At 55.9% G+C, this 12,732-nt stretch overlaps 1 protein-coding gene across 3 annotated transcripts in view; it reads right to left on the bottom strand.

Moving 5' to 3' along the window:
- The window catches only part of ADAMTS14 (ADAM metallopeptidase with thrombospondin type 1 motif 14), a 79,739-nt gene that overhangs the window by 56,257 nt on the left and 10,750 nt on the right, over nucleotides 1–12,732 (bottom strand). The gene's annotated exons all lie outside the window — the stretch shown is intronic.

The following is a 12,732-nucleotide window of genomic DNA, read 5'->3' as shown; positions in this document are numbered from 1 at the left end:
GGGCAACGCAGCAAGCGGGAGCAGAGAGGGGGGAGAGAGAAGAGGCGTGAGTACACAGCCCGGGACAGGCGAGCATCTGTGACCGCGAACGTGTGTGACTACACGGGTGCGGACCCGTCCTCGAGGGCCGCGGGGAGCCCTGAGATTCCCGCAGGGAAGTGCGCGGGCGGGTGGTCGGACGCCGAGCAAGGGGGCCCAGGTCCATTTCGGGCAAAGCGGACCCGCTTGTACTGTGTGGTGGGGCGCTCCTGGGGTTCCACCTAACGTTTCATTTCATCAAAGGCCTCCAGAGCTTAAAGGGGGTGGGGGGAGGCAGGAAAGGCATTGCGATACATACGCACACACACTGCCTCGGGCACAGAATTCCACCCCAAGGCGCCATCACACAGATTGGCCTTTAACCCCCCCCCCCCCCCCCCCCCCCCCCCCCCCGTCCCGGACAAGGCGGGGAGATTCCTACCGGTAAAGGTTAATGATCCTGCACATGGGTGCCGGTTCCCACTCCCACACAGCGTGCTATTATGTCAGATTGAAAGCACGTGGGCACGTCCACCAGGGACGCAGTTCATGTCTGCTGACCATAAACGAGCCAGGATAGGGCACAGGAATGAACGCTCTGTTTTTAATCTAATTTTTTTTTTTTTTTTTTTTTTTTTTTTTTTTTTTTTTGCCTGCGTCAAAATAGTCCTGTAAAAATAATCAGCTGTTGGCCTGGGAAATAAAAACATTAAAAATGCAACCTTGGCCAAGCCCCACAAATGTGTTATTAGATGAAGGCAATAATCACAGGGGCCAATGAAACACGTGCGCAGCCCCCCCAGCCCACACCCTGGGGTCAGCTCTATAGAGCAGTCGGACCAGCCCACCTATCACTCATTCCACACGTATCTATTGAGTGCCTTCTACATACCAGCACTGCTCCAGACCCCGGGAAGGCAGCTGTGAACACAAGGTGGTGAACGAAGGAACTATTTTTATAAATCTATCAGACGTTCTCCACTTGAGCAGGAGCAGCCATGCTTCTATGCAACTAAACTCCACCAGCTTTCCCACCTCCCCCTGTTCCGAGATGACTTCTTGGGGCATCTCCTCGAAGATCTCCTGAGCACGAGTCAGCAGCCACTAATCCTCTCCTGCCAAAGCTACTGCAGCCCCTCGAAATCTGGCATCCCCTGCCCTGTGTGGCCTCCAGATCTCAGTGCCTCACACGAGGGATGCAGGCTCTGGAATGATTTGCACGGCACAGGGCTGGGCTGCGAGGCACTACCATCCAATTCGCCCCTCCGGCCCACAATGATGGACCGCACAGACCTTTCAAGATCACCAGGCCTGACCCAGTCTGAGGCTTCAATCCCTCGACAACATCCCTAGTCAGGGGGCTCTTAACTTTTGCTTGGATGCCTCTAGCAACAGAGAGCTCTCTCCCTCAAGACACAACCTGTTCTGTGCAGGGACAGTGGTGACGTTTAGTGAGCTGAAACACACTTCCCTACATTCCACCCTTTGCAAAGTCTTATTCTCGCTGGGATTAACAACAGTATCTTATATAACAGCCACTTATCGTGACATATTTCACCTTTACAACAACCTTGTAAGGCAGATGCAAATATTAGACCCATTTCATGGATGAGGAAACAGGCTCAGAATGGTTAAGAAACTTGCCCAGTCACCCAGCAAGTAAGCGACAGAACTAGAATAAGAGCCCAGCTCCGTGTGGCTCTTAACCAGGAGGCTCTGTTACCTTAGGCCATCCCAGGGCCCCACTTCTGCCCCCCCGGGGGCCACTCAGCAAGGAAAGTTCCCTCCCATACTCCCATCTGTACGTCCCTGGGCTTCCCATCTAGTCTGAGCTTACAGAGCAAGCAGGATGTTCACATCCTACCTCTGGGCAGAGGGCTTCCCGGAAGCCAGGCCACCTCCCACGTGGATGTGAGAACAGAGGAGAAACTTCCGCACACGGCCCTAAAGGGAACGGACCCCACCATCCCCCGGGGGACTCCCAGCCTGAAAGGATTCTCACCCCACACACCATCCCCATCACACCCTCAGCCCTGCTCTGTCAGAAGTGGAAGCCCCAGGATTCCTGGGTCTGGTCCAGCCCCATGTCCAGTCCTCTCCCCAGGCAAGAGTTACCAAACCCCTACCTGCCCATCCTGGCTAACTGGTAAGGACAAAGACCTGTGATATAACAACCTGGGAAATACGTTTCAAATCCCTCTGTGACTATGGGTCCCACCAAACCCCAGGGGTCAAAGACAGCACTTGCAGCAACGCTCCTGCTCCGTTTTGTGCATCGTTTCTGGCCCTGACAGAGAGTGCTTGCCCAGGATGGGGCGCCCCGTGGGTCTCTGAGAGCCTCCTCCTGGAGAGCGATGGGCGGGCAGGCTCAGCCACCAGATCAGGAAGTGGGCGGGGCAGGTCCCTCCCCCGTGGCCCTCGGTTTCCCCATCCACACCATGAGAGGTTTGGCGGGCCGTCTTCAGCTCTGCCTCGGCCGGGAAACCAGGCACCGCTTGGGGCAGACAAATTGGCAACGGGAACTTTCTGGCTCTCTGCCCCCTTGCCAAATTACTCCTGTCTCTCAATTTATGAGATGTTTGTATTTCTGAAAAGTGGTGGCTAATTTTAAAGAACTACAATCAAATCAAATTTCTGTAGAAGAAATCAAGAAAAGAGGAAAACATATGTTGCTGGAAGACAAAAAATACATTGCCGTTTTCACCCATACCTCCTTCTCTTCAAAACAGTAAGTTGGCAGAAATATATATTAGAAAGGTTCTTCATGCAACACAAACAGCCAAAGCAGCTGATTATGTCCAACTGAGCCACATTCTATGCAGGCCCTGAGGCGATTCTCTCCAAATGGAAACTCTCCAGTGCACAGGCCTGGCCGCCATCAGCCAGGCTCTGGACTCCTTTACTACAGCTGCTACTGAGGGGCCTCTCCTGGGAGGTGAGTGGCGGAGGGGGACCTGTTGGACGTTTCCAGGATGGCTGGTGACGTCATTTTAGGGGCAAAGGTAATGCCTTCTGCCGTATCTTCATCCGGAGGCCTCCAGGCCATGCTATCCCAGATTTTTTAGGCCTGCTTCCTTTCAGGGGAAGCCCCAGGTCCAGAGGGGAAGTCCAGGGCTCCTGAAGGAGACGGGTCACGTGGTGATGGGGGAGGTAGGTGTTGGCGCATCCTTGTATCCTGCCTTAGGTCATAATCGAGCAAGTTCAGTTGCTCATTGGTAACCGTCTATCGTCGGGATGAAGTCCCAAATATTTTCAGCAGATAACGGAAGCCGCGTTATTTTAGAATGAGTATGTGTATGTACGTGTGTATATGTAAACGTGTTTATTCTAAAATCGCGTGTACTTGCACGTAAACCGGGAGGTGACGGTACAATAAACCAATACATCTTGGGGGCCACGGGAAGAGACCCCCAAGGACTGAAATATGCGTCCTTGGAGGTGCCGAGCTCCGGGCTTATATTGAGAAGCTCTCCCGTCAACGTCAGGTCAGGAGCAAGGACCCAGCCTGAGGTCCAGGCACGGGTAAGTGGGGGAACTCCAGGAGGCCAGCTGCAGGCCCTCCCTCTAGGAAAGGGGAATCTTTCCTCACAAGGAAGAGCCTTTCCTAGTCATCCAGAGCCTCCTGGCTGTGCCCTCAGATTTGCCAACCTTCGCAGAATGCCCAGGAGGGCTTATTTCTAGATGAGAGCCCCGACGAAGCCGGGTGAGAGGTATGCCAGGTCCCCTCTTTCTTCTCCTTCCAAGGTCAGCCTATGTGGGGCCTTCCCACAGGAGCAAGAAACAGAGCAGGCCTCCAACCAACCAGCCCACCACCTCCCAAGGAGAGCACGTTCTCGGGCCCAAACTCGTTCTGGAAATTCCATTACCAAGGTTTTCTTACTGCCAGCTGTGCTGTCTCAGGTCCTAGGCTTCCAGCAAATTTCAGCTTGAAACCGTTCCGCTGTAGGAAATGAAAGAAGGCCCAGCAAGTGGAGGCTGGGGTGATACACACAACTGGGAGCAGCGAGAGAGTCCGGAATGGCTTCCCTCAGGCTCACCCCCCACCCAGCAACCTGCTTCTGTGCCCGGCCACGCTCCCTCCCCAGACCACGGCACCAGCTAGAGCCCAGAAACCCCAACTGCAGGTGTCTGCCTCCCTCCCACCACCCCCAGGAGGACTTCTTTCAAGATGACAGCCCGACGATCCACTGGGTCCCCTCTCACCGAGCTCATCACGACCTCCAGTGCATGGCTCTCTCCCTGCCTTTCCCTCCTTCTCACCGTCTCAGAAGAGCCTCTGCCCTGGTTCAACCCAACCAGCCACCCTCTCCGTGTCTGCACACTGACGCACGTGGTGCCCACTGGTCTCACTTGAGATCAACGGCCACAGCTCTCCCGTGAGCATGATGCCGGCTGGGGATTCTGCTGTGGCTCCCCACTACACTGATGGCTTAGACTTCGAACACTTCCCACCTCCTGGTCTCCTGTTCTCAAGGAGAAAACAGGCACCGTCGGGCGGGCTCTCCCCTACCCTGCCACCACCCTATGAACTCCCACCCTGCGGGCACCCTGTGCCCTTCCTCACCTCCCGCTCGCCTCCCTCTTACCTCTGCAGAACGCAGCTCCCGCAGTGGGTGCCCCTCTTCCCAGTATCACCATGCCCACCCTCTCCTGCGCCGTTCTGGTTGGCACACAGATGCGCTCAGGGACCTTCCCCTCTGTGAAACTCCCTCCCGGGCCCCGGCCAGCCAGTGCCAGAGTCCCTGCTTCCCTCCACACTGCGCACGACTGGGCCGACTGGGCCTGTGGGAATGTGAAGTGATGCAGCCGCTTTGGAAACAGTCTACGGTTCCACAAAACACTACACAGTTACCACATGACCCCGCAATTCCACTCCTTGGTATATACCCAAGAGAAATGACAACATATGTCCACACAAAACCTTGTCCATGAATGTTCACTGCGGCCCTGCTCACGGTAGCCAGAAAGGAGGACCGGTCCAAATGCCCATCAACAGATGAATGCATCCACAAACAAAAAAAGAGGAACTACTAGTCCATGCTGGAACACGGATGAATCTTGAAAACATAACGGCAAGTGAAAGAAGCCAGGCACCAAAGGCCACATATTCTACAATTCCAACCAAACAAAATGTCCAGAATAGGGAAATCCATAGGGACAGAAAGATTAGTGGTTGCCAAGGGCTGGGGTAATGGATGGGGGGTGGTGATAACAAAAAAGGACACGGGGCTTCTTTTTGAGACGGTGAAAATTTGAAAACTCAAATTGAATGATAATTACCCAACTCTATCCATATCATGAACATTCACTGAACTAAAAATTAAAAAAAAAAATTTTTTTTAATGTTTATTTCAGAGAGAGAGAGACAGAGCGTGAGCAGGAGAGGGGCAGAGAGAGAGGGAGACACAGAATCTGAAGCAGGCTCTAGGCTCTGAGCTGTCAGCACAGAGCCCGATGTGGGGCTCCGACTCACGAACCTCGAGATCATGACCTGAGCCGAAGTTGGATGCTTAACCAACTGAGCCACCCAGGCACCCTTAAGTTGTACACTTTAAATTAGGTGAGGGGCACCAGGTGGCTCAGTCGGTTGAGCATCCTGACTCTTGATTTCAGCAGGTCACGATCCCAGAGTCATGGGATCAAGCCCCACGTCAGGCCGTGTGCTGAGCTCGGTGAGTGTCCACACTTGGCACAGAGCCCGCTTATGATTCTCTCTCTCTCTCTGCCCCCTCCCCGGCTCGTGCTCTCTCTCTCTCTCTCTGTCTCTGTCAAATTAACAAAAATTATAATAAATTAGGTGAACCGCATGGTACATAAACTGTATCTCAATAAAGCTGTTTAAAAAACACGACACATTCAGGGAGAGGAGAAATGACACAAGGGTGCAAACGGGGACACACGGGCCCTACGGGGCCCCGCGAAGGGACGACGCGTGCTCCTGGGGCTGACACCCGCACACGCGCGAGCAGACAGCAGACACGTCTGCGTGGAGACGACACACAGGCACTCAGACGACAACGCACGCACGAGCTGCACAGGCTGCCTGTGACCACGGAAGCGTGAGTCAGCACGGCTGGGATAAAAGCCCATGGACGCTGAGATTCCGAGTAATCCAAACCTGATGTGGAAGCCCCGAGCCGCAGGAGCTCTGCCGCAGGCTGCACGGCCAAGTCCGAGGCCCCAGCCAGGGCAAGTCTGAAAGCCGATTCTCCCCGAGCTGCAGCCTTGGGGATAGGCAGGAGGAAGGAGCCCCTGAAGGACGGAGCGGACAACCGTCAGGCTTGTCCTCAACTGTGTGCCCGGCCCTGCATGCCCCACGTGGGCAGCCTCAGAATTCCCTGAACGGGCCAAAGTCTCGGGAGAAACACCAGGAAGCGGACATCCTCCACCAGCTGGAGGCTGTTATCCGGGGCGACCGCTGGGCCCCCCTTTCCCAGGGTCATGGCCTCTGCAGGCCCCACACCCTGGGAGGTGCTGGGTGAAAAAGGCTTGCTGGGCCTAGTTCCCCTGCAGCAAGAATCCTTTTGGGGAAGAAGCAATGTGGTCGGTGAGGCGGGTAAATGCAGAGACCTGACAGCCAGGATCCCTGGCGCTGCCCTCCCAAACCGTGTCATCTGGGACAAGTTACCTGACGTCCCTGTGCCTCAGGATTATACCGGCATCGATCCTGTGGGTTGCTCTGAGAAATATGCACAGAGCACCTAGCACGGTCCAGGCTCGCGGCAAGGACTGTGCGAATGCTCCCGCTTGCTGCCAGAATTATCACGATCAACTCCCCGTGTGCCTGGGAGTCCCACTGGCTCATGGGTTCAGTGCTGGGAGCAGCATTCTGGAACCACAGGATGGTTAGCCTCTAACTCCTGGTGCCACCATGACCTGGCTTTCACCCGCTCAGATTTGTGCCGTAAACAGAAGGAACTGCCCGAGGGAAAAAAATACCATGGGTTGAGCACCCTTAAGGGGAAAAGTCCTTAGCTAGGAGAGGCCTTCCTGGTTTAGGGGAGTTTTAAAGGCGACAAAGGGCCTGTCAAAGGTTAGTGGAAACGCACCCAGCTGCTAGGGAGCGGTCTCTGGGTGGCAAAATTGTTGCAATTTCCTTCTCTTTAAACTCTGTAGGTGTCTTCTAACTTTTCTAGGATTCCCCATCTGAAAAGGAAAGTCCATTCTGCACAGAATGTCTGCCTAGTACAACGAGCAAGTAATGGTTCCATAAGAATTATTTTCAAACAGGGGCACCTGGGTGGCTCAGCCGGTTGAGCGTCCGACTTCGGCCCAGGTCATGATCTCGCGGTTTGTGGGTTCGAGCCCCGTGTGGGGGCTCTGTGCTGACGGCTCGGAGCCTGGAGCCTGCTTTGGATTCTGTCTCCATCTCTCTCTCTGCCTCTTCCCCACTCACGCTCTGTCTCTCTGTCTCTTTCTCAAATATAAATTAAAACTTTAAGAAAAAAAAAAGAATTATATTCAAACAAAGTTTTAAAAAAGGAGACAAATCCAATGAAGCCCCCCCCTTTTCTGTCACCCAAATTCCCTGCAAGTGGTGTAGAGGCTGCTCCTGGGAGCCAGGCCCTCCCCAAGCCTCAGTTTCCACATCTGAAACCAAAGGGTCACGGCAGGATGGACTGAGGTCACGAAGCACAAATGCTTCCCTCCCACCACCGAGGTCCTGCCCACGGCAGGGCGGCCAGCCCCTTCCTTCCCCTCCTTCCTTCTCTGGCCCGGCTCTCCTGGCATCCCCGACCTGACCCCAGCTTTTCCATCAGACACACAATAGATTTTTCCAGGAGGCCACAGCAGCGGGTGTCACCGTAGATGCCCGTTAGAATCATCAGAGGGATTTGCAGAATTACTGGCACCGACCGAGACCACACCCCAGGCCAACGGATCAAATCTCAGGGGATGTGGCCCAGGCATCAGGATTCTCTCCGAGCTGCCCAAGTGATTCTACTGTGCAGCCAGGCCTGGGAACCACTCATCCAAACTCCGGAAGCTTCCCAACAATGGAATGTTTAAGGGTTCGTCCATGTCTCACAAAGAGAGTGGCATCAGCTGGGGCTGTTCGACGAGAATCAGCCAGTCATAATGCAGGAAACGGGCAAGACAGAGAGGGAGCGAGAGGACGAGAAAGTGCCCTGGACCAGGCGGGGCTGGGAAGGGCGTGCCGTGAGCACTTCCCGGGGCTGAGCCTGACCGAGGCCAGTCCTCACCTCGTGTACAGGTGCTGTCTTAGGACCCAACCACCTCCTTCCCTCGAGGGGCGGCTCCACTTCGAATGAAGAATAACTCCCCAAAATTGCCCTGAGCTGGGGGGGGAGGGGTGGGGCTGGGGAGGGGGCTGTGATCTGCTGGGTGGCCAGTGGCAAGCCAATGATGTCGCGGCCACCCAAGCTGGGGAGTCCACAGCACAGACAGTGAAAACAATTAGTAGCGGGGCCTCAATGACCACGATGAAAGTGCTGATTGTCCTCTGGCACTGTGGGGAGCAGTTCCTCGGGTCTTCAAAAGCTTGGTAAATATTCTTTAAATGAAGGGTGTTCACTTTTAGGACAACCCTCCCCCCCCCTCCCCAGCAGCAGAGATCCTGGCCCGGGGGCAGGGCAGGGACGCACGCCTGCAGGTGCTCAGAGACTCCCCATCTGCAGCAAACCCCCGCCCTGGAGCCCAGCCAGAGTTAAGGGCAGACCTTGCCAGGCTAGCAGCCACCCGTCCTTTCCATTCCCTGTGCCCGGGAGCCACGTGGCTCTGAGGCACCCCCTCCTATCACCACTGTGGCCCACCAAGCTCGGGCTGGGAGCTCGACCTTGCCCGCTTGGCCCTGAGTCCCCGCGATGGCAGCGGCTTCAGGACAAGGAGGCAGGAAGCGGCTTTCACATGCCAGGGGGCAGTGTGGACGCCAGGCCCCAGGCTGAGGGGCGGCTCCCTGCACCGAGGCCCCGCAGTCTCCAACCTCCAGCTCAGAGGCAGAGCCGCGGACAGTAGGTCAGCTCCAGGAAGGAACGTGGCCAGTCCCTCCCACAGCTGGGGGCCAGCCCCCACCGGGTCACTTGTCCCGGCGCAACCTCCCCTCTGAGCCATCCGACGTCGCCCCGGCCCAGAGGGGCACTGACTGGGTTTTAAGCCATGTTCTCCCCACACGAGATCACGCACGTAAAATGTTCACCACGGAGTCTGACACACAGCAGGACTGCAGCCAGCGATACACGGAGGCTGCGGTGGCAGCAGGGACGGTTTCCCAGGCAAGGTGGAGGAGGATGAGAGGACGGAAGGGGGAGCGGGCTTCGTTCATCGCTCAGATTCCTGTGCAGGGCCCAGCCCCAACCCCCCAGAGGCTCCCAACCACTCAGGCCCTCCAGGCATCCCGGCCCTCCTCTGCACGGTGGCGATGAATCCGTATTTGCCGGGGCTCATGGCTGTCCTTACTCCTGACCTAGGCTTGGCACCATGGCCCCGTCTTCCAGATTTCTTAGAACTCGGACACGTCACCAAAACTTGTCTCTGCTAAGCCCTGTCGGTTACTAGCAACGCAAACGCCCACATCCCAGCCGCTAGGGCCGCTCACCAGGTTCCCGACTCACTTGACACATTCACGTACGTCTCTGCAGTTTCTCCTAAACCTCTGTCTGCGGTGCCATTCATCTATCCACTCATTCACTCATTCATTCATTCATTCATTCACTCATTCGGAGATAATGACTGAGCCAGCCCTGTTCTGGGCACTGGGGACACAGCCCCAAATTCCTCCTCACCTGGGGCTAACGTTCTATCGAGGGGGGAGACAGGCAATCAATAAGTAAAACTAGGCATACCAGGTGGAAACAGCGGTGGGGGAGAACGTTTACACAGAACACAGAAATGGGATCTGGAACTTTTAAGTAGTGGAGTCAGGGAAGAGGTTACTCAGAACGTGACATCTGAGAAAAAGTCTGAGGGAGATGGCAGTCTCCGGGGAGGAATGCTCCAAAGGAGGGCAGTCAGGGGAGCACAGCCCGAGAGGGGTGGAGGAGGTCACAGGCGGACAGGGAGGAGGGACCACAGCCCAGGCCTGCTTGGCTTTCCCTGGGTGAGTGTCACGGGAGCGCTTGGACTTAACAAGACTGCTCTGGCTGCTGTCATGGGCAGGGGCGTGGGTGGAGGCAGGGAGATCCGTGAGGGAGGCCACAACCATCACCCCCGAGAGAGGTAGTGTCTGGACCACCCCAGCACTTGTATTTCCTGTCAAGCCCTGTTACACGGGCCCTGCTCCGTACCTGGAACCGCACGTGTTCACGTGGGCCTCCACACCCCTGTCCCTGCTGTGAGCTCTGCCAGGAACGTCCCTCCCGCCCAGCTCAAACGTCACCCCATCGCCGCTCCCTCCCCTGTGGCCTCAGTGGCTCCTGGCAGCGCTCTGTCCCCATCCAGGGGATTTTCTTGTCTATTCTTTGAAATGTGAGCTTCAGGAGGACAAGTACTGAGCCACAAACCCCCTTAAAAGAAGCATCCTTGGGGCCAAGCCTCCTTAACAAACTCCCTTGGGCATATCGCCCTTAATGAGAGGTCTGTTCTCCCATAAAATGTGGCCATGGCTTAGGGGACAGTATGTTTTACCTAGAGTCTCCCCATCTACGGACTGTGAATTATGAGGTAACAAAGCACCAAGCAGTCAGCGCTCCCAGGCCAGCAGCCTGTCGGGCCACAGAACACAAGGCCTCTTTGGGCTCGAGGAGCTAATTCAGAGTGTGGGCTCCTGCCAGCCCCAAGGGGCGGAAATGAACCTCTGCTGTGGGGTGGAGGTGATTGGCGGTATGGGCATTTTCTAGACAGGTCAAAGGTAGAAATATCTGGTTGGCTTAAAAGCAAAGGCTGACAAAGGGCTTCAGGCGACCCTTGGGGAACAGGGTTTGCATCCGGACCAACTGTGTCCTGACAAACGCTCCCACCTTCGAACAGTTCTCTAAAAGGGGACCGTGCTTCAGGCCCCTCAGCCCGTGTTACAGAGAACAGAAGAAAAGGAGACTGCAGGGTGTTTCGTATTCTCTGACAAGTAACGTGTGCCTAATAGCAGCCCACTGCCCTCCAATATTTTGAAAATGTAGAAAACAGTGGCAATGGTGATTTCGGGCCTAGAAACACCAGAAGGCTCTGTTTGACCTTCAAATCCTGTTAACCAGGAGGCTGACACTTGTTTTTTCTTTGTTGGCTTCCCAGTTTTCGGGGACCCAAGGACACGCAGAAGCTGAGCATCCTACTCTCCCAGTGGGACCCGGGCCCGAGGACTGCCAGCCCGGGCCCCAGAGGGCAAGCACCAGACCAACGGTGTAGGAACTCTTTTGGGCTCTAAAGCTGTTGCCACAGCTACTGCATCACTGGCCAGCACAGGGCTTACAACCCTGAGTCACTGTCGACATTTACTCAGTCCTTTCCCACTGACTCAGAAGAGGCCGAGTGGGATGGTGGGGGAGCGCTGGACTGGGAGTCAGGGGCCCTGACAGTCGCCCTTTGACCCTGGGTGAGTCTCTTCCCTTCCGTGGGCTTCAGCTTCCTTGTCTGGAGAATTAAGAGGGGGCCAAGAGGCCCCCGAAGCCTCCTCCAGCCACAGCTGTCCACACTCAGGCCAAAGTCAGGGTGGCCTATGGAAATGACGTTGAGCTGAACTCACCCCTGGAGGTTTTCATAACAAGGATTATTTGTGCTAACAGGAAACACGGAGCTGCCAGAGCCCAGGCAGCCTGCAAAGATTACTGTTATTGGGCTCGTCATGGTCATTGTTGTTTCTCAGGCTCCGGAGGCAGGCAAGGCCTACACGCTGAACACAGAATGCCAGGCCCCGCAGATGGCTTGGGAACGTCCCACCGCAGGGTCCAGGTGTGGAAACTGAGGCTCAGAGAGGTCAAGCGACTCTCCCAGAGTCATGCCCAAATCCCCTGGGCCCCCTCCGAAAGCCCACCCCCGGGCCCCTGCCCCACTGAGCACGGCTGACAGATGAAAGGCCGGCGCAGCCCCGAAGACACTCACGGGCCCGGAGGCCGCCCTCCCTCTAGCCCGCCTGAGGACGCCAGGGAAGAAAAATAAAACCAGCCCCCAGACCAGCCCCCAGACCAGCCCCCACTGGCCCTGCTTGAGAGGAACAACAGTGAGGTGATGTCTGACTTTTATTCCATATCATAAATAAGTTATTAATCCAGGGCAGACAGCAAGGCACAGCCATGGGGAGACCGGGGAGGTGAAACTCTGCAAGACCAGACCACCTTGAGGACTGGAAAACTACCCAGGCCCCAGACCCCGCAAGTCCGCTCAGACAGAGGCCCCGGTGGGACAGGGGCTTCTGGGAAGCAAGGAGAGCACTGGAACGGGTGACCAGCGGTCTGGAAACAAACCTACCGTGGATCCTGCCTCAGTTTCTGTATTTATTCCAAGAGATCAGCAAGAGTGAGTAAACGCTACCATGATATTGTTCCAGGCACTGTGGCAGAACTTTATATGTTTGATTTCCAGTGAATAAAACAAGGTAGGACACCCACTTCACAGATGTGGAAACTGAGGCTCAGAGAGGTCAAGCGACTTTCCCAGAGTCACCGTGGACGAGCGATGGCAAAGGGGGCTGCAGTCCTCCTGTCCCCGTCCGCACGCCTCTCTGCGGTGAGACTTTGCCGCCACCGGCCTCCAGAGGTGGCACCCATTTCCCCGCTCCTGGAAAACCTAGCCTGGCCCTGTGGCTCTCTTTGACCCACGGAATGC

The sequence above is a fragment of the Felis catus genome, chromosome D2, assembly GCF_018350175.1.
Source record: "Felis catus isolate Fca126 chromosome D2, F.catus_Fca126_mat1.0, whole genome shotgun sequence".
Taxonomy (NCBI): domain Eukaryota; kingdom Metazoa; phylum Chordata; class Mammalia; order Carnivora; family Felidae; genus Felis; species Felis catus.
The sequence above is the reverse complement of the archived record's forward strand: the minus strand, read 5'-3'. Positions and strand labels throughout refer to the sequence as shown.